At 41.3% G+C, this 22,663-nt stretch overlaps 1 long non-coding RNA gene across 1 annotated transcript in view; it reads left to right on the plus strand.

Annotated features, from left to right (window-relative positions):
* The first annotated feature begins 10,231 nt into the window (after positions 1–10,231).
* Positions 10,232–22,663, plus strand: part of LOC142054968 (uncharacterized) — a 71,680-nt gene continuing 59,248 nt past the window's right edge. The window contains exons 1-3 of the long non-coding RNA XR_012659751.1: positions 10,232–10,679; positions 11,170–11,280; positions 12,009–12,184. This is a non-coding gene — a long non-coding RNA (uncharacterized LOC142054968). The remainder of the gene's footprint in view (positions 10,680–11,169; positions 11,281–12,008; positions 12,185–22,663) is intronic.

The following is a 22,663-nucleotide window of genomic DNA, read 5'->3' on the forward strand; positions in this document are numbered from 1 at the left end:
CTTTGAAAGGGGATGGTTTTTAAATTCACAGCAAATACTGCACTCATATTGGCCATGGGCAATTGTGACAGTGACACAGACAAGACATTGCCTTCCCATGAGGTAATTCTTATGTGCATCTCTTTGTGCAGGCAGCATGAGAAGATGCACCCTCAGGAAATAACAGCCTTGCAAGGTGGGTTTTTGTCCATCAGCAATAAGCAAGACATCTTCCTGTGGCAGGCTCAGGTAAAAGACTAGGACACAAGCCTTCAGACACGTCCACTAGTTCTGAATGCTCTAATGTTTTGAAAACAGTTTGCTACGTGTGCCGAACCACACAAAACTGAAATAACCTTTCTTCTTTATTTCCCTGAACACATTACAGGTCTTCTCTCTTTGTTTCCTTGAATCTTCCAAGACTTCCAGCCTGATCACACTGGTTTTGTGCTAAGGGGTGCCTAGAAAATACAGATGCACTAAGTAAGTATGAGACGTTTCTTATTTTTTACATCAAGCATATTTTCAAGTGACAGTTTTTAGTATCTGTTCCATTTTCCCCTGTCCTATATTTCCAGGAGAATCCCACACCAACTAAAACATTGATTTATTTAAAATACAGCTAATGAGCTTTCTTTGTCCTCTGTCTCATGCAGAAAAATCCCACCTGATCCCTAATTAACAAATTGATTTATTAAAAGTATAAGTGATGACCTCCGTTTGTCCTTTTCTTCCAGCTGCAGAATCCCACCTGATCCCAGATTATTACATTGATTTATTAAAAATTAACATATATGCATTGCATGGTTTCTTTATCATGTCTTTCAGTTAACGCCTCAGGCATATGTTCCAAGTTGAGTGCTGATGCTCTGATTTTACCACTCACAGATCAAATACCTTAAGATAAAAATAGTTGTTTAAAATGCCACATTGTACCCCTAGATGTTCAAGTATTTGAGTATCTGTCATGGTTTAGCTGGCAACTCAGCCCCACACAGTCACTTGATCACTCCCCCACCAGTGGGGTGGAGGAGAGAATCAGAAGGGTGACACTCGTGGGTTGAGATAAGAACAGTTTAATAATTAAAATACAAAAAAAACAAGAACAGAAATGAAGTGGAAAGGAAAACAATGAGAGGTGCGAAACCCGGGGGGAGGGGGGAGAGGGATTAATCACCAAAACAAACCACATGTGACGCAGCCACTCACTGCCTGCCAACCCAACACCGCGCCTCCCCGAGCCGCAACTGCCCCCCTTAATATACTGGTCATGGTGTCACATGGTATGGAATGAACATCCCATTGGCCAGTCGGGGTCAGCTGCCCCGGCTGTGGCCCTGCCCCTCCCAGCATCCCACCAACGCGGCAGAGTGCGGGAAGCTGGAAAGGTCCCCGACCACCACATGCACCACAGTGAAGAGAATTAACCCCTTCTCAGGCAAAACCAGCATAGTATTCCTACTATTAAGGTCAATATGAAGTCACTGGTAGTAACTTAGAGGATCAGCCTTGCAGGCCGTGTTCCAACAAATCACTTGAGTACATGTTTGGCTTCAAATACTTGGGTCAGCCCACTAGTGTGAGTGGTTCTCTGGAGGTCACTGTCCATAAGTCCCATGCATCCAGTGTTTTGCTAGATAATGGGTTTTGCTGCAAAGCACTGCCAATGTCCAGTGACGTTCCTGCCTCATGCAGAATAGGCAACCAAGAAGCATCAGCCAAAATGGGGGAAGCAGAGCAGGACTTGCGTGCCAGGGCTGATTCACCATGGGCTCAATGTCTTGTAAACAGCTTATGGCAAGTCTAGCACATTTTGGAAGTGTGTGTCTATAACAAGAGCTCACAAATACCACTCATCAACAAGATCTGACCTTGGACTTGCACTGATATGAATATATCTGCAGGCAACATAAGGCCATTACATCCTGGTATGTAAACATTGAGGTATCCTTGGCTCTCTTCCCTGCGGTGTTCTGCAAAAACATGCAGTGGGTCACTCACTGTAGAGAATGCCTTCAGACAGAGGAACTGAGAAATAATGGGCTGTTTCTGATGAAGCAAGACAGAAAGACATGGTCTCTGGCAATAAAGACAAGTGGTCACAGATCACATTCATTTCTTGCATCAAAAGGAATGGCAGATAAATATCCCAATTTAGTATGCCAGCCAGACAACCTCCTTGTAGCATGGTACAAGTAGCAGGGCCCCATCCCATGGTGATAGCCACTCCAACACGCATCTCCCTTTTCCTCCGAGCTGGCCCTTCAGCCTTACTATTTCTCTGGGCAAGAAAAAAGAAAATCAGACTCAAATCAAAAGGAAAGAAGGTTCTACTTTCAAAGTGCTTTTACAAGGGACTACTTGCCCCTTCCCCACACAGACCCTGCTCTCAAGACTGACAAGACCTCCGCATAAGCACTGCTAACCCTATGAAAACAGTCATGCTTGAAAAGGGACCTGAAAAAGACCCAGCACCTCTGCAAGGAAAAAAATCTGAAGCATTGTCAGAGAGAAAAGACCAGGGGTGTCTGCCTGCCTTACAGGAAGGCTTTCAAATTTTGGCATGTAGGCCCATGTTAAAGTTCATAGTGCTCTAGTGTTCCTTGAGGAGGGTTGGTGGTCTCTCTAGGGTAGCAATAATCTGCATTTGTCTCCCAGTCTCTGCCTCAGGTTTCCAGAACAAAGCTATAGTATGTCTGGCTCCATGACTTAATTGAATGGTAAACCCTTTATTTCACTTGGCCAAATCTCCTCTGGCTACCATCCTAATAGTGAGATTTCTTAGCTAATGCTATCAACCTTCTACATATCTCCCTTCCAGTCTCTTAGACCCTCACAAGTTTATTTCTTTAACATTTGTAGCTGTACTCCTGTATGCAGTTGTGTCTGCATACAAGAACACAGCTACATGCATCAGGCAAAGATGCTACAGTTTAAATAGAAATTAATGAAAGTGAAAAAAAGGAGCTGAAATAACTTAATTTCACCTTACCTGCCACATTGTTAGCACAGTTTGGAGCAGATAAGGCACCTCTTTTTAATTCTAAGCCTGCAGAAGAGTGGCATCACTGTTTAGCCTTCAAAATGTATTTTTCCTACTCCCTCCCTGAAAACAATGTGCACAAATCATAGATCAGATAGGAGAGAAAAAGGAAGTTCCTGTTTTCATATGGGGAATTTAGACACCTGAATTCCCATCACATTTGTCTTACAACAAAGGGCTTAGTCTCCATCTGCCTGTGTGCATCTTGCAAGGCTCCCAGCTAGCCCTTCTGCCAGGAAGCTTTATCAATGGAAAAAATGGTGAAACTAAGTGCTGCATTTTGTCAGCAAACTCAGAGACCTGGGAGCCCCAGATCTGCGGCTTCCTTGCCTCAGGGCTTCAAACCCACATCTCTTACCAGGCTGTGGGCTAGGCTAGGATGGGTGTTTTCCCCAGCTCCATCATGAGCTGTGCCATTGTGCTGAAAGAGATTAATAGAGAAGAAAGGGGAAAGTAATCACGGGTGATGAAGGATGCTGTCTGGGAAGGGAGGTGCAGGAAACACTTTGTTTTGGTTTCTTCTCTCAGGCTGTTTTCATATTTTGTCTGAAGATGATTATGTTTGAAATTCATAGCCATTTTCTGGAGAGGGGACCTTTCCTCTCCAGGCAGCTAGAGTAATTCTCGGATTCCCTTCCCCTCTCTGTGAGACCCCCCCTTCCTTCCTGTACAGCCCAAAAACCTCAGGAAGATCCCAGGTGCCACCAACAGAGACTACCTGTATGTAGCCAACAAGGACCCTCTCGGATGTTTGAACTTTCACCCCAGCCTCTTTTACTGGGTGTGGGATACTTGTCTGTCATCATAACTAACAAAGAATAAGTTACTGTTAATTAAAAAGAATTCCCAAAAGCATGAAAGGGACTGTTTCTGTGAAAATTTCTGTTTCATCAGTTGTGCCCCCTTAACACTCCCATCACTGTATTCATCTCACAGAAATGAATTACACAGAAAATGTTAAAGGAAATGCATGACTGCCAAGCCAGTCACTCCAGGTATTATCTTATTAATCTTAATTGACATTTCCTTGTTTGTCTCTTTTATTTTTTTCCTTGCTGCAGCTTTGCACAGCCCTTTTTCTAAATTCCAGGTGATAAGTCCAGAGAAAGGCACTGTTTATTATCTAATGAACCACATCTTAGTGGAAGATTGCTCTGAGGGTATTTGATACTATAATATCAAAAAGAAAGTGTCCAAAGGAAGCCATAAGTTATAACAGTAGCTTTAGAGTAATGAAACCTTGAATTCCTTTTTACCTTTGTTTCTAGCAACTCAGCTCCAAGAATGTGTTGCCTTCATCAGATTTCAGTTCTGAGACCAACCTCTGTTTTCAGCAATGGTCAGTATCTGCTGCGTAGCAGGAAAGTGTATCCCTACCCTACTGGCAGGATGTATGTAGGTGATATTGCAAATCTCAGCAGTAGCAAAAGACAGCTTTCTTCTCATCACGGTGGTTTACAACTCAAAGCTGTTTCTTTTACTCCTTTTGCCTAACCCTAGAGTTAGATGATACTTTGAGACAAATTTTCAACATGAAAAATTGCTTATCAAAACCGATTTTAATGTATTTTCTGTGTTTGTGGTTTTTTTTTTATAAAGAATGGAAATAAAATCTTTTATTAGAATTCATTTTAGTTAGAAATTGTATCCAGGTACCTGAATGGTAATGCCATTGAATCGGCCAAATCTTTACCTAGATTTTCACAAGAAATACAAACTTTCACAGTTTAAATAAGGGTTATATATTTCAGTTTTTCTTGTTGGTTTAAAATTGCTAGAAATCAAAGAAAAGCCTTTTTAATCAGTTTATTTAGCCCCAAAAATACTGTGACAATGATGTGGAAAATACTCAGTTACATTCACAGCCCTCAAAGCTTACTCACTGTGAGACAGAGAGACTTCAACTCCAGAACTAAAATTGCTTAAAAGCCTGAAGATATTTGGAAGAGGGAGTTCACCTGTGCTGAACAAACAATATGTTACCACATCAACGGTGATGAAAGCATGTAGGCAAAGCTGTGCTTAGCAAATTACTGTCATACAGCTTACCTTTTTTGGTTCCACCATGTTTAAGCAGGCAGCATATTCTTTTTGTCTTTGGAAGATCCAAAAAGAAAGGCTCTTTATTCCACTATTAACTCTTTCTTTAAGCTCAGTGGAAATTTTTGGAGTATGAGGGTGGTTCTCCTGAGTAGTCATTTAACACTGTTCCAAATAGACACACCTGAATACCATGGGTGGAAATAAGTTTCACATGCCTACTGGAAACAGGGATAAGGAAATGCTATTTGCACTGGTAGAAGTAGTCATTTGTGCTTCTTCAAGGCTTGCAAAAACACTTGCTTGTTTCTATAAATTGACTATAGTTAGAAACAGGTGCGTTAGAGATGAAAAAACTACCTCTGGGAAAAAAGCCACAAGATTTACTTGGTAACAGTTTACTTGGATGGTTAACCTTTGCAATCTCTATTCAAGACTTGCCTTCAAGGTCAGCTTTCTCTTGCACAGGTATCTGCATGAGCTCTATCTCTGTGGTATCTGAATGCTTAACTATATTGTTAGGAAGTATGCTCATTTTCCAAGTGGGGAAATAGAACACAGTAGTCTAGTACCTTGCTCACAGTTGGTCAGAAGTATGGTGCAAACAAGAACTGAACTCTTAATTTCTAGCAAAATAGCCTTCTGAAATGCCATGGTAATGGAAGAGAGAAATCTCTGCTACCGCATGATTAAGAGATGTTAGGAAATTATGGAAAAACAGTAAATATACATGCAGAAGCCTTTATTTTCTGTGCTCAGATACATCAGGACTGCAGACACACAAAAAGCCTATATCTACATTGCTCCTTTGGAAAAATGGTTATTTCATAGGCATAACTATTTATCTTCCCACAGGCCTAATGTCGGTGAAATAGTTCAAAATCCTCAGGTACAAATTATTTTTGGTCAAAGTATAAGCTTCTGTAGTACAAATGATGTTAGGTTTCATTAAACTAACTGGACAAACTGGTCTATCATCATCAATATACTAAATAGGGTCACATCCCAGTTTGTTTCCAAAGCTACATTTTGTTTTTCCATCTTGGATTTATCTGGAAAAAACAAATGAATGCAGAGTAATAATTCTCAAGCCAATGCCTTACTGGTGGCATCTTCTCTAAAGAACCAATAAAACGGCTTGGCCCTCTTGCAGATGGTTCAACTTTGTGAGACAGAGCTCTGGACCTACTCATTCATGATCCTTGACATTGGGCCCTCCACCTCAGTAAGCAAGAAACCTTCTTCATAACTGAACTCAAGAAAGCTAAGCAGTGTCTTTCATGGAAGGGTAAAGATCCCTTTTAACAGAGTTTATTAGGCCCTCCCCAGTTACTCAGGAGCAGGCGGATCACATACCGCTCCAGAGAATCACAGGGACTGTTGCTGGTGGTAGATGTGCTCTGACATTGCTTACCAGCAAGAGAAAAGTTGACAGGGTCTGGCAAAGGACTGCTCTAGTACGCTTATCTTTGAGGGAAGTCAAAGAGCAAGTAGGGAACTTGTGCTTTATCCGCAGGAAAATACATTTCTTCACATTCAGAAGGTAGAAACCAGCTCCATTATATTATCTTCTCATGTTTTGAGCAGAGCTTTGACAAAGGAGTGAATTTGCCCCAGAGCAGCTAAAACAAAACCAAAAACCGAAGCGGTCTACTCCACAGCCATTTTCCTGGCGTTCTCTGACATGCAGATGACTGATAATATCACTGTAACAGCTTGTTATCTCAAATGTCTGCCTCCAGGCAAATTAGAAGTAAAGAAAAGCCAAAATACTTTAAGAGATTAATACAGAAGGCATTTGCCAGTCATTTACTGGCCCTGGATTGCCTGCTGTCAGAGGCAAAATGAAGCATGTTTGCTTTATAAGAAAATTACAGAGCTGTCATCCTTGCAGCTCAAATGTGTAGAGCGATGAAGGGCAGCACCATTGCCAGGGCTGTGCTTGAGCCTTGCTGCCGGGGAGCAACAGGAGCAGGGCTGCCCCCAGATGGGGCACAACTGTTGCAGACTTGACAAGTAGATAAAGGGGGTCCACCCAGGGGGTGCAGCCAGGACCAGCAGGAGGTGGAGCTGGGGACAAGCATGGATCTAGATTCAGGTGGGCATCAGCCATCATCTCTGGACTCTTGGACATGCTCCATTGATGCAAATGTTCTCAACTGGGAGATGTTGCTTGCACAGATTCCTCCCAGTCAGCTCCTACAGTGGCATGATGGTTTTATAGTGGGAGCCCCATAGCTGGGTGGTGTTACTCTACAGTGCCAAAATAGATATGCCTTGGCATCAGGTGCAGGACTGAGCTAACACGTGTGTGCAGTTTACATGCTGGATAACTTGGAGGGCAGGCAGAGAAAATTGGGTCTACACGGCTCTGTGCTAGTAGGGGATGACGATTTTTTCTGAAGATCTAGGGGAAAAGTGATTCATCTGACAGGGAACAACAAACTTCTGATGTGATGTGTCAGCTTGTGGAGATGGGTTTTTCACTCCAATTAGGTAGCATCAAGCCTGCACCTGTTTGCTGCAGCCACAGATCCTTGAAATCTCCAATCGGTGAAATGTGTAAAGGGTCATTCAAAGAAAGTTTTCTGGACCAGGCTGAAGTCAAAGCCACTGAGTGCTCTTGTCAGAGCTGTCAAATAGGGAATTAAAATGTGACTAGTGAAAAATGAGCTATTAGAGATGATGTGAGAGATTAAGGGCTATTGCTTTCAGTGTCCTAAGAATATGCTGACCTCCACAAGACAAAACCCACATGTTTATAGGAGGTTCCGATTCTAGGCCATACCATATCTCAGTAAAACTCTGGCTTTATAAAAAATAACTCCTTATTGGATTGTTATCCATTTAAATTGTGTCCACATGTAATAAGCCTGGCTTTTGCATACTTCTGAAAACGCTGGAAGTAGAATTACCACAGAAATCTGCAGTATTTTAGTGGGAAGGGGGTATTACTAACCATAAAGCTTGTATTGAAAATCCATCTGTCTTCTGATTTGAGTGCAGTAGGCTAAGGCAGGCCAAGAAAGCCACATGGGCCTCAGGAAGAGAAGTACTGGGGAAGGGGAAGAGAAGGTCGTCTTGGTTTTGTTGGAGAGGGAAAAAGAAAGTTTTACAGGTGTTCAGGGAATAGGAACATCACCGTTTCACTGATGTCAGATAACTGCCTGTAACTGGGATGTTTATTTTACTATTCAAACCTTTAGCATTACAGAGTGCTAACCATGGGATAAAAGATGTCCAGGAAAGGATATGAATTGTCAAGATTTAAGGTTAAATTCAAGAAGCAGCAGTACAGATAAAACAATGGAGAGGATGTTAGCAGATCCTGGTTTGGCTCCTGTTTCTGCCCATGGTTTTGAAAATGTCACTTTTCTTCTTTGTATACGTGTTTCTTAAGCCTTTAGGATCTGTTTTGCATTTGTAGATCTTCCCACTAAGGGTATATCTCCATGAGCATTTTCATAGCCTCACAGAAGGGGTTAGTTCAGATCAGGAGTGTGCTTTGGAAGTGAACCTCCCATCACCCCTGCTTACAGTATCCAGGCTCACAGGCAAAGCAGGGCAGAGCCTTGTCCCACCAACCCAGGCATTGGGCACCTCCGTAGGGACAGGGACAGGCCAAAGCAGAGCTGGAGAAATGCCCAGAGAAAGTCGAGTATGTGGTGATATGCCACACTTTTAAATGTCTTTTGTGTCACTGAAGCCTTTTCAAGAACTGAAAGGGATCTGTGTGGTCTGAAATGGCAGCCAGGGGACCTGCCCTGGGAGCCACCTGCTGTGCATCACCTCACCTCAGTCCTTCCTGTGACTGGTTCTTTGGCACTCTCCAGGAAGGAGCACTCTGGTGAAAGACACTTCCAGGAGTGATATTTCCCAAAGAAAAAGCCCTTTCTCTGTTCCAAGAGTTAAAATTCTTCACTGTAATTCCTGAAAAGTGATCTAGTCTGAAAAATCCTGGTGGTGCTTACAGGAGTAAAAAACCAATCACAGCAGAGGCTGTGTAAAACAAACAAAACACTTGGAAAAGCTTTAAATTCAGGAGTATGAAATTCTGGCCATTACCAGCATTTTGTAAAAGCACGCTGACATGGTTTCTTGCAAAAGTGTTTGTGAAACATTGGGTAAACTTAGGCCATTTAACTTTCTTGGTTGGAAATGCTATAAAACTCTGTGGTTCTTACTTTTCATTTGCCAAAATTAAGGAAACCACTGTACTGCATTCCTTGTAAGTGTTAGGAATTGTCCTTTAGTAAGTAAGGCTCAAGTAAGATTTAAGTAGAACTAGAAAAAAAAATTACTCACTGGTTTTTATGACTTTTGAAATGTATACAGATTCAGTATGCATGTCTCTGCTATGTTCTTGTGGTGACTTCTGGTAAATATTTGAACTGATGGATCTGCAACCTGAACAGAGAATTTTAAAACATTTACTGCTGAATATTACAGGAAGCACATACCACAGTTTTGCTCAAACGCTAGCCTTCCTGCTATTTTCACTGGGAGCCTTGCATAGTATTGTAAGTGTTAACTAATTGTACCTCTCAAAATTACAAGCAGGATGCTGTTCCAGTCTAAGGTAATTTGGGAACAAAGCCATTGGTATAATTCATTGTAGTATATATAAAACTGTAATGGGGAGAGTAAAAGAAAGCTTTCTTCTCATCATCATCTCTATTTTTTAGTACATAGCACCTGTACAGAGCTGTGAGAGTTTGTACAACTTGTATGATGAAAAATTTCTGCTGGCCTAAGGGAACCTGGATCCACTGCAGTCCATGGATCTGTGCCAGTTCACACTACATTTTCTCCAAAATGAAGCAAGCAGTGCAAGAAAGTAGAAGCTGCTCTGAAAAGTTTCTTCTTTTCAGAAATAACAAAATTCACTAATCAACAACAGCCAATTCCCTTTTTGCCTATCCCCCAACCCTTGTCCTTACTGTCTCTGTGAGACTACAAATTGATCTTTGTAACATGTCCAGAAGATTAAAAATAATCCAGGCTCTCACAGAACATAGAAACATGTTGCTGTTCCAGAATTGAGAGGTCCTCAGGGAGGTGCTGCTTTAAAGTTAAACAAAGAGCATGAGTATCGCACCAATCCTAACTGTGCTGTGCCCAGGAGGTAATTCCTTGGGAATCAGTTTCCTAAAGTTTCATAGATGTTGCCAAAGAGAGTTTTAAAAAAAGAACAGAAGTAGACTTAGCAATAAATACCTTTCTTGGCGTTTAAGTATTCCCGCTAACTTGCTGGATGAAACGAGTAGAGGCCACATCAGCTGTAGAAGCAGAAATTTTGTTGAGTACCAGTTTTGCATGCCACGGTATAATGTTTCCACACTCTCCAAAGGAGGACCTCTAAATATGTAACAATTCATGTGCCAGAATATCAATGCTGACTGGATTTTCAGGTCTGATGTTTACTTTTGTCTCTTCAGATAGGACAGATCAAGGTACATTAAGTGATTTGCAATTTACAGATTTACCAGTAACTGTTAGCCAAACCATGGTGCGTTAGGATTCAAACCTCATGAAAGAGTCAACCTGCCGGGTCTCAAAGCATCTGCCAGCTTCCTCGGGTGATCTTCGTGGTACAGCCTTGCTCGCCAGCAAACGGGTACTTACTGAGTACAAAGAAACTGCCCTTGGCACCTGAGACTTTTATACTGCCCTCGAGGGTATCATGACTCTGGATCATGCTATTCAGTACATGGAAGTTTGTGCAAAGCCCCTGAGGTTGGTTATCTTCTGGGGCAAGAAGGATGCCCCAGGGAGGGGCAACATAGTCGGAAAGACCCTGTTGAGTCACTCAGACCTTCTTCACACCTCTGTCACAGTGGCTTTTGGTGTCTGAATAGCTCATTGCTGTCTTTGAACCCAGTTTCTGTCTACACATAAGAGCAGGAGATAGTGATTACCGATCTTTTAATAAAATAAGTAAGAATCTGAAGTACTACTTCTGGGTTAAGGAAAAATATTTTATTTTATTAGAAATGTAAATTCTACCTCGCCTCTGAAAACTGTTCCCAAAAATGTACATGCACAAATCCAGCTACCACAATCATTCATTTGCACAGCAAGCCCTTAGACAGTTTTCTTTCTTCCAGATGACTTCCGTAGCCCACCTGGGAAGTAAATTACTAGGCAGTGCTAGAGTTAGTAAACCTACATACACTCATAAAAGTTCAAACCGAAGTGTGATCATCAAGTACTTACAGGTCAGTAATCACACCCTTAATTTTCAGAAATAATTTAGAGGAGTTGGTATTATCTGAAGGTCCTTCCTTTTCCTTTCCAAATATCCCGTTGTAAGGTAGTAATAAGTATAAAAACTAGGACCTGGCTGAATGTTTGCTGAAGCCAATGGAAAGTCTTTACTTAATCTCTCAGTGCTTTGGTGGGACCCCTTCAAACCTGTTAATTCAGAAAAGCACCTATTTCATAATCACTTTATAAGGTCCCAGTTATATTGCCCTATTTTGTGGGACATAGCTACAGCCTTGAAGTTAATAATATGCTTAACTACTCTGCAGAATAAGGATGCACTTAGAGCCAAGTATAAGCATAAGATCTGTGTCAAACAGGGCCTTAATATTCAGCAGACCATGCTGCTTGCTGCACACAGATCTTTTGCCATTTAAGCTATGGGTATTGGTTTGATTTTTGGTAAAAGGGTCTGCCAGCATATTCTTCAAAAAATGATACCTAAAACCACTAGTTGGGGGGAGTATGACGGACTCTTTCAGAAGTAGGCTTTTGTAGAAAGTGATATAGGTAAGAGTTGTCCCAGTTTACTCTCAGGTCATGCTGATGCTGTGCATCGGAGTCCAAATCTTACAAATAAGAAGGTTGTGCTGGTTCCAATAATTGTGACAACAAAGAAAGGAATAAAGCTGCAGTGTGCTCCTGACAGCTTTTCTTTACATAATTTTTTTTTCCTCTGCAGTTGAAGAGTCCAGACATGTTTCAGTGGTTCTATGCTCCCAGGGCACAACATCATCTGCAGTGGCCAGAGTCAGCTGAAACAGTCTCTCATAGGCTAGCTTTCGAACGAGGAGTTTATCACAGATGATCAACCGCCCTTCCAGCAAATCACAGGTGTTCTCCACATGGTGTGAGCAGGTGAGACCATGACTTTGCCAAAACATGATGAAGTTTGGTAGCTGAAATATAAAATCCAAGTTTGGCCTGAGATCTGAATCTGGCACTCCACTTTATCCTCTGCTCTGAGCCAAATCAAACAGCAGCACGTCATGAAAACCAAACACCACTGTACTCTGGATCGCTTAAGATCTGGATCCAACTATTAACTCTGACGAGGAAGTTCCTCTCTATGCATATTCCTCCATTAGCTAGGGGTGGTAGCACTTTGAGAGTAATTCAAACGCCTGAAAGTCCACACCTAAAACACTGAGAAGGCATTGGGAGTGCAACAAAATTGGTACTCCATGTCGCATTTAAAAAACAAACAAACAAACAAAAAACCATGAAAGAAACACAGAAGCAAGATTTATGGGTGGTTCAAGTTCCGTGGCAAATCACCAACCCACCCCCATCTTATGGGCTCCTAAAGTCCCTTATTATTAGTTTAAGAGCTGCCAGGCAGACAGAGTAATTCATTCAGCCCACCTGTGCTTTTTTTGAGGGGAAAAAATATGCAAAGGATGTGTTCCATATTCTTCAGGAAATGCTCCTCGCTGTGCAGCTAGCTCTGCTGCAGGCTCATGAGCAGTCACAGGACATTTGTGGTGTGCCAGCCCACCCAGGCAATCCTGCTCTCACATTTTCTCTTGTGCTTTTTTTTTTTTTTAAATAGGGAAGGGTTTGAATTTTTCTTGTAGTGTGTTTGGCACTTCTGGTAGAGCCTTTGACATGGAAAAAGGCTCATCTTTCAAATGCCCATGGCACTCCCCGTGAAAGGTGATTTTTAAAAAGCCGTTTTATTTTGCTTCCTGGCAGTGATATCAAAGGAACAATCAGTGCCTGATTTCGAGCCAACAATTTATTTCCATTATAATGAATAGAAAACAATGTCATGCTGCCTTATTAGTTATTCACTTTCCAAGGGTTGGGATGAGATCTAACCAGAGATATGCTTTGATGTTTTCAGTTTGGAGAATTGGTATCCTAGCCAAAATGTTGAGCGATGCCAGTTCTGGGAGGAGAAGGGAGGGAAGGAAGGGCAGAGGAAAGGGAAAGAATCACTGAAAGTGCAGGGCAGGGGGTAGCTGCTGGAAGAGCTGGGTATGTTGTGCATGATAGTGGCTGGCTATAAGAAGACATTGGAGTGGTGATTGTGGTACTTGGGGGTCTCACATCAGATAGAACACATGTGCAAAGAGCAGCAGCTGGATTGATTTCAGTGTAGTTACTTTGATTTATACCCATTGAGGGTCTAGTTCAATACACACTCAAGATCTGCTACTGTACTTCAGAAGAACAGCATTTCTGTGGTGTTTGCAGTGGGTATTGTGGTGGCTAATGGATCCAAACCAAACCAGATGTGCACAGCAGCCCCGGGAACTCGTCCTTCTCTCCCAGGAGCAAGCTCTTAGTCTTGTAGCAAAAAAGTCAGACTTTCCATTCCCTTGAATGCATTTCACCAGCATTCCTGGAACAATCAAAACATCCATATCATTTAACAGCAGAAAGCCTGAACGTGGTGTGAAGTAATTGATCATTCCTTGTTTATTAATCATGTCTCTCATGGACAAGCCACCCCAGCTGTTTTGGATTCTTTTCTGATAAATATACAAACACATTAAACACACCTTTTTTTATCACAGAATTGATCCTATAAACTGCCCAAGTGGTTTGTAACAGTAACCAAATGAATAGAGACAACAGTAAGTGAAGTAGATTGATTGCTTTAGTGTAGAACTGCCTGTGCATTGTAGGGAGGTATGTACGTGCTGCCTAGCTGTAGATTTTTATTTTAAGGGAACTTCTGTAGGGATTTTTAAAAAAACTGAGAAAACTGCAAAATTTTCTAGAGGCAAAAGAAAACTTGCCTTTCTTAGAAGCAAGACAAGCTGCAACCACTTTTAGAAAAGGTATTGCATGGTGATCATAAACCATTATCTATGAGGTAACAAAATACAGCACAGAAAAAGAAAAATACCTGTTAGGAAGAAATGTCTCCTCTGAGCAAAGATGTTTAGTAATAGTTTTGTGTGTTGTTGTCATACTGCCTTTAAATAGCCAAACCCATAGTTACCATGGAGGAGAGAATCTGAAGCAGGTGATATTGCACAAAAGATCACTTAGTACTTCATTGGGCCACGAGAATCTGTGTGATGATGATGATTTTCAGAGAGCAAAGTCATCATATTGGATCCAAGCCTTGGAGAGTTTCTTGAACTGTCACTTTTCAAAAATATATAATTATAATGACCAGCAGTGGCAGTCTGTCACTCGCACAGGTCAATTTGCAGTGCAGAATAGCACTTCCAAATCCTGCTTGAGCAGTTTTCTCTCCTTTGAACCTTCTTTCTTATTGCCAGATGCTCAGTCACACTCTGGCCCTCAGTGTTCCAGTCCTCCCATAATGGAGCAAATTTCCACCAAAAGCTTCCGTGGGGGCATAAGGAAATTGGAGAAAGAATAGACCTGGAGTTCTCTCATGTAGCTAAAAGGCCTCCAGTCAGGTACTGCAGCCAACTTCCCTTTCCTGTGCTCTGTTGCAACACAATCAGCCTCTTTCCTAGCCTAGAAATTCTGGCTCCTTTCTTTATTCCAGCCAATCTCCCTTCAGTAGAGGCATGTGATACCTAGCTTCGATCCTCCTAACCACAGTAACTCAAGCATCCCACAAAAAGGGCTGCGCTTCTTGCCCTTCTGCATTTTCATAATTTACTTCTGGACAGTAATAGATGATGCTGAAATTCTTTCAACAGAGATATGAGCTTATCCTCCCTCCTTCAGATGCTGATTCTCTCTTTCCTGTGCTCTTAATTTTACCTCGTCAGCTCTGCCTTTCTGCTGGCCCCCACTCATTTCTCAAGCCAAAAGTCTATATGTTTGTGGCCAGGAAGTCCCAGAGCACACAGTGTTCCACCATGAAGTGATTTCATGTTGGCAATGGCTGAGGCCAGCCTGGATGTTGCCTCCCCTCTCATTAAATGAGGATAAGCATCATACAATAAATAGTTATGGTAAGAAAATAGGAGAAAATACCTAGCCAAATTAATTCCAAGAAAGCATAAGATTGGTGTTTCATGGAACAATAGGAACCTTTGGACATATTCAGTTTTTTATATGTCCTTGCCATGAGATCAGTAAATATTCTTATTAATGTATGGAGTGTAAAGGTCTTTACTGAGGTCTTGATTTACTATTGCCTTGCCTCTAAAATCTTGCAAAACAGATGAAGGCAAGCAAGGGAGGAATATTGTTCCTTCCATCCCACAGGTGTGGAGGACCAGGCAGCAAAGCTTTTGGGTGAGGTCCTCAGAGTCACACAGAGGATCTGCTGAGGAAACAGGAGCTGAGTACAGGTATCGTAAACCTTTAACTCCTGTACATCCTTTTGATTCAGAGTCAAATCCTACTCCTATGAAACCCCTCTGAAGGCAGTGTAACTATGCATGGGCAGGTGAGAGAGACATTGCCTGTCTTTTTTCAGTTATGTCTGTTTTACCCAACTGCCAGACAAAGCGTCTCAAATCTGCAGCCAGCATTATATGGTCAGGCCATGGGAGTGAAAGGCCCAGGGTTCAACAGAGATTCCTTTGAGTATCTTTAAGATCTTGGATCACATAAAACAGTCCCCCCTCATTAAAAAAAAAAAAAAAAAGCAGCACACAAACTTACCATTGTTGAGTGTTCCTTTAATAGAATCAGAAACAAATTTGTGACCTTGTGGCCCAGAGGTGGGAACACCATCTATAAACTTGCCCAGACATAGAAATGCATTCTGCCTGTTAGTAGGAGTTTGCCATTGAACATGTGTATAAAAAAAAAGCTGGTGTTACATTAGGGCAACATTTTTTAAATGCCACAGCTCACTTTATATGCTGTAAACCTTGTTAATGTTGCTAACAAGAAAGTTAAAACCTCAAAGCTATAAAAATAGGAATGCCACTGCTAACTAACAAATATACATGAGAACCAAATATTCAGATACAAGTTCTGGAATGGTTCATGTATCCAGGGAGGCAGAAAGAAAAAAAATCTTAACCTGAGTTGTTGCTGATGTTATAAAGGCTCCCTATAGTCAGCAAAATTTTCTCCCCTTGAGCGTTTGACTTCAAATGATTCCTGAGAATTCAACCCTATAGGATGGACAAAGTGGCTGGTCATCTCAGAAGTCAGGGCAGGCAGGCCACAAGGACTGTGGCAGCAAGGACGATTCAGCCCAGGAGACCAGATGGGGCAGGGAGGGAGGGAGGATTGTTTTTGTCTGACTCAACAGCAGATTGTTAACGTGGCAGTGGTGGGGAAAGTGTTTCCATCATAACAGGCCACCTACATATTCTGGTCTATACTGTTGGCTCTAGATCCAAGTTAATAGACCCAGTTTGTGCCTGTTATATGCTATCTGGGATGTATTGTGAATCTTTTCAACAGCCTGGACTCTATGGTGGTTCAGGGGCTGGAATTTCCAGAGGTTATTTTTGGCATTTTTGTCCTAACTACATGTATTTATCGATGCAACTTTTTAACTCTATAATGTAAGGATTGAGAGCTACACCTAAAGTTGAGCCTTCTGACATCAGAGTTACATGGACTTACCTATCTACTTAGCATTGGCAATTACTTTTGTGTCTTCTAGTCTTAGCTTGTGAAAAGCAACCTTTTTCTTTTCCTAATTTATTTCCTCCTGGAAATTATGAATGAAAGATCTTCAAAGATACAGTATTCACTCACACAATGGATCTTTGTTTACAGATTGTGGCATCAAAAAAAATATATAGTTTATACATTTATTTATGTGTATATATGTAGAGGGGGTTATATAGTGAAGACAAGTGGGAGAGAGAAAGAGGTGTTACTTTCTCCTTCCTGTGAATGCAGGCTTTGGCTTTTTCTAAGAACAAGTTCTGTACAGTCCTTTTCCCCCATCCTTGTGTGGAATGAGATGTATTGTCAGACAGATACGAAGCAAACTCTTGTTTACTTAAGTATTAGCTTCTTGATCCCAATCCCAAACTCTGTTTATGAAAGTCTTATGGACTGTAGATCAGCTGCTGAGAGGCAAACTGATGGCTTGACAACAAACACACCCTCCTCCCCAGAGGGATCTATAGAAATAGGAACAACTTGTCAGGGCCCTGAGTGCATTAATAGGCCTTGATTTCCCTGACCCAACCCCACCTGGGGCCACAAGCCACACCTGAGAGCCCCTACCTACACACCTTCTCCTCATTGGTCTGGGAATGTGTTTAATCTCAGGCTTGGGTGACCAGTCCTTGCAGAAGCTGCACTGAAGATGGATGTGTCTTTAATGCTAAAGTGGGTCCTGTGGTCCTGAGAGATCTTCAAACCTACTTTGAAGAGGTAGGTTACTTGCTACTCTGTCTAACCCTAGAAGGTTTTAAAAAAATGACCATGTGAACAAGAAGAACCATCTGATAGGGCCCTAGAATTTAAAACTATTATTTCAAGGCATACATTATGCAGGGGGGTTGGTTTGTGAAGTAAGCTTGGTTTGCCTACTGTCCTGGGGGACCTTACAGCTCCATCCAAGGCCATCACAAAATTCTGGTTTTGCTCTACTTTATTTTCTCATCCTTAATTTAGTGCTGTAAAGGAGGGGCAGAATAGTGAGCGTGCTGTCAAGAATGGTTTATTAGACCAAGATCGCTGTGAAAGCAGCAAGACCCAGGCTTTGGGATGCAGCCTGATGGCCCATGCTCTTGGACACCATAGCTAGGGGAGTACTAAGAGCAATAGGGGTGTTGCAGAGCTGGGAGTCCATGACTATTACCAGGTACAGAGGAGCAGCCGGCAAGGAGGATGGTGTCCAAGGCTTTGGAGTACTGATAACTCTAGGCCATAGCCTCACAGGTTACCAAAACAAAAAAAAACTGTTACAATAAAGACTGTTAATCAGGAAAGCAAAGTGACTTACTTGTATCACAATAACCATCTTCTTGGCAAGGGGTTACAGGGACCACAAAACAAATTGCTTTTCTGAACCTGATGGGAGCCTTGAACATGTCCCTAGCTGGGACAGAAGGTGACCCCATAACCATAGTTTCTCAGTTACTGCAGCCCAAAGCTTATGAAAAACTTATTCAGGGTGTAGAGCAGGTTTTTTGGCATTTTATGCTAGGTGTTTGACCCTGGTGACTATGCTCTGCTTTGTCTTGAAGTTGTCAGCATGTGTGGCTCTATATTCTCTCACTATAAATTTTGCTATGAACACAGAAATTTTTAGATGGGATCAGTGGTCTCCTAAAGCTGTTGGATGGGGAGTATGCAGAACCTTACTGTCCATCCCTGTTCTAAAATTGTAGACAAACAGTGGTGATATTTAACTGTCATAAATAACAGTGACGATATGTTTTGCAAGGAGTCTCATAGGGGTTACAGCAGTGACGGATCTGATGCATGCAGTACTCTTAAGTGGAGCAAAAGCTACAGCACAACCAGGAGGGTTGTGCTGAGGATCTGCTACGTGCTAATATACTTGTTGACCCACTATTTGAGTGGAAGAAATGTTTGGGAGGTGGTTAAGCTGAAAGGCAGTTTGAGATTTTCAAAGACCTGTTTCCTCCTTTGACATGATGAACACTTTCATGGTATTAGGAATATCCAGAAGGTATTTGGGATGAGAAACATTTGTAAGTTTTGTTGTGCACTATGTAATCATGTCCATAGCTGTAAACAGTGCTGCTGGCAGTGTCTAATGTGTGACTGCGCAGTTAACATGGGCGCAAGACCAAGGTGCCCAGCTGCAGGCTCCTGTGCAAGTCTGGAGAATGCTTACAGATGCACAAGGTCATAGCTGTTGAAAAACAAACTGGCTGTTTGGCTTCTCTGTGGACTACGATACTTGAAACAATCTCTATAAAGCAAACCTTGGAAAAGCTCAAAAAAGACTTTTCTTCACACATTTCCTCCCTTTTCAGTTCTGACATTGAAAAGGTCATCTCTGGGATAGCTAGAATCCATCGAGGTTTAGGAGTTACTTTGTAAAAAAGGCCAACTTTGAAGACTAAATTTGGAGACTTCCACCAGGGTGCAAATCAGAAAAGCAATACATGTGAGTTCTGAGAATAAGTATATACATGTGCTTGATGTGTGAAGGCAATTATTTCTATGTAAGTCACTTCTTGACAATATAAAATGCTCACTTAAGGACAAGTCCTGAAAAGACCTCAGCTTTCAGCATCTTCCAGGAATTTACTAAGATGTGAGGTAGCTCAGCAGCTTGCAGAGTAAAGGCCTTGTTGGCTGTTACTTGTTCAGGACCTCAGATATCAGTATCATAAACTTTATCTGGGCTGACTTTATGTGCATTGTGAGTGCTTGAATTCTTTTCTGTCTTCAGAAGCTAATTGTAAGGGCCTTTTTTTCTGCAAGTTTATGTCCTCCCTTCCTGTCCCCCATGTTCCTTTAAGGCATATTGTTTTTTCTGGGTGAGGGCTAGTAGCTTACCTGTCCTGTGCTTGGATGTTTTCACTTTTCTCCCTCACCCAGACTATTTTCATCCACGCTATTTGCCATACTTCACTATTTTTGGTCAGACACACCAAGCCTCCCATTATTGAAGGCTGTAGAGCCAACCCTCTTCCAGCACAGCATGACTAAGGGAAAGACTGTTCTTGGCTTTGAAGAGCATTTGGCACCAGCTCTTAGCAATGAACTAAAAAAAAATTACTCCTGATATAGATAAGTATATTTCATGCTCAACTCTTGGTTGTTGTAACCACCTATGGGTCAGAAAGAGGAATGGTTGGATGACAGCAAGCAATGTGCAGAAAGCTCCATGTTCTCTTTGACTTAAACATAACCAAAAGAGTACATTTGTAAACTTTTGTCCATTTATTCAACTTCACTTCCACACTGACAGAAAAATTGCTTAGACAATCCTGCTGCTTGAGGGGTAGGGGTGGGATGTGGGGAAGGGAAGTACACTTCTCTAAGGCTACAGTAAAGCCTAAACTGTTTCAGAAGATGGTTGTCTTTCTCCATATGTGCATGATTAGCAACCCATTAATGATGAAATTGATTAATGATTTAAATTAAACCTAAGCAGTAAGTGAGGATGATATTTTAGGACTATATTGTTGAGGAGTGAGGAAGGTAAGTAATCCAACTGAGAAATTGACTCTTTTGTGTTATGGCTAATCAAAAAACCAGCCATTTTCTTTAGCTCTTCAGAATTTAAACCAAATTTGATGCAACTATTTGGTCTATTTGAAACAATGACTCAATTATCTACAAGACTCAATATGTCATACTCACAAGAGAAAAATTGATGGGATTTTAGCAAGAGTATTTAATTTTTAAGGGCTACTGGTTATAGCTTGGTGAGAAGTTTTCCCTTTCTCCCCTTCTTTAATCTCAGTACTGACTGTAATTTATTAAGCTATATTTCCAGGGTAACATGCTGAAATTATGATTTTGTTGAAGACCACGCTTAAAATTGCACTGAAATTGGATGCAGCATCGGAACCATCATAATCAGGACTTCACCGCTGAAGCCTAGGAACAATTTTGTGGAGGGTCATGTTGCATCTTGTCTAGGGCTTTCACAAATTAAAAATCTATTTATATATGAATTTTAAATCAAAGCACAACCATTCTGTGCTTTGACTTAAAGCACTTATGTTTTTCTCTTTGCCTCAAACATGGACTCTGTTCAGCATTCTCATTTGAATGTATACCAGTGTAAGTCCTGGGAAAGACATTTTCTTCAACAATCAAACTCTCTATTAATGCTGCTAAATTTCTAACACAAGAGATTAGATAAGATATGAGGATGGCAAACTGTTGAACACTTGTTATTGTAAGCCCTCTCATAGGGGAACCAAGGTAGATATGGGACCTGAACAGATATACTGCTGTAGACAGTCTTTTCACCTAGTTTCCCTCTTTCCTTTGCCTCAGAAACTTTCCAGTTGGGTTAGGCAGATCCCAGTGTTTCTGCATGTATGGGTTTTTCTCTCTGTAGATTGTTGCCTATTCAGATTGCAGTCCTGAGGTTTAATGTTGATGAAGACTTTGTAATAGAGTAATGGCTGCTGTTAAATATAAAAGGAAAAAAGAAAACCTAGAGAAGGAGGAAAAGGGGGGGAACAAATAATTTGGTTCTAGTTTATTTGTATCTCAGGAACACCAAAATCACTCTGTAATTGTTCAGGTAGATAACATTCCAGTTCCAGAAACAGGCTGGTTTGCAAGCAAATTCGGTAAGTGGGGTTTTATTGTGCTTTGCAAGACAGCCTGTGAAATGTACCTTGGCTTTATAACCAAAGAAATAATTTCATTTGGAAATTCTGACCAGTGGCACATTGCATGTTCTCCAGGTGTCACAGTCTTGAGTAACAATTTCATTAACTGCTAATTTATAGTACTTGTGAGTCTGGAGGTAGCAGGGGAAAGGGCAGAGTCTGAGATGGTCTCTAGCTCAGTAGCCTTTTTTTGGCATTTATGTATGTAACAGCTTGGATCTTACTCAGTCCTTACAACTCTGCAGTTCCTGGGTCCCTATTTCTTCCATATAAATAAAATTATAATGATGTAGATCCTTTCTGGAGAGTTTAACAAACATTAGTCAAAATTTACAAATATGGGCACTTTCAGTGTGACTTATCCCCAGCAATGAATGAATTATTTTGGGATCTCCAGAAACTGGGTCTTTTATCTTCTTTCCTTCTTCTATTCAAATATTTGCACCTTATGTTATTTGGTGGCAAACTCTTCCCCTGGTTATAATTTAGGAACCTATCTAGACGAATCATCCCTATAGTTAGAGGCATCCCATCTCAATGCTTTCATCGCTCTGAAACGATTCTGAGAAATGTGAAGAACTTAATTTCAACATGAGAAGTAGTCTTGGGACCAAATTGAAGATTTGTAGACAAAGTAACATTGAGGGAAGACAGATTTTTTTTAGTCATCTATCAGCAGTGTCCAGTGCAGAGTTTAGCACTTAAGAAAGAAGTAATTTCCATACAAACTGTCAGAAGTCATCCATGAGTAGAAAAATAATAGGAAAAACTTCTGAAGTTTGAGTTCATCTACTGATGTGGCTTTTTTTTTTTTGAGATCATGGAATTCAGTATCTTCTTGGCATGCTGAGGGGTAGATGCAAAACACTAGTTAATGCTTAGCTGCTTTTCTGATGCTGTGGATGTTTAGGTTACTGAAATACAATGGTAAGTTATATTAGCAGCAATATATATTTGCATGTGAATGTGTAGATACATTGTGTTCAGCAGAAGGGTTGTTTGGTGAGAAAGAGAAGAAAGCATACTCTTTTTACGCCTCTGGCAAACTTCTATAACTGGCTCACCCTGACTGGATATGATTTGTTATTTGTAGAGCAGTGGTTGCTTGGAGAAATGCTGTAGCAGCAAGCTTAGCCTGTGTGTCTAGCAGCACCCTTTATTAATCGCAGCAGTGGGTGGGAAATGCATTAGTCTCATA

This window comes from Phalacrocorax aristotelis, chromosome 3 (assembly GCF_949628215.1).
Source record: "Phalacrocorax aristotelis chromosome 3, bGulAri2.1, whole genome shotgun sequence".
NCBI lineage: Eukaryota > Metazoa > Chordata > Aves > Suliformes > Phalacrocoracidae > Phalacrocorax > Phalacrocorax aristotelis.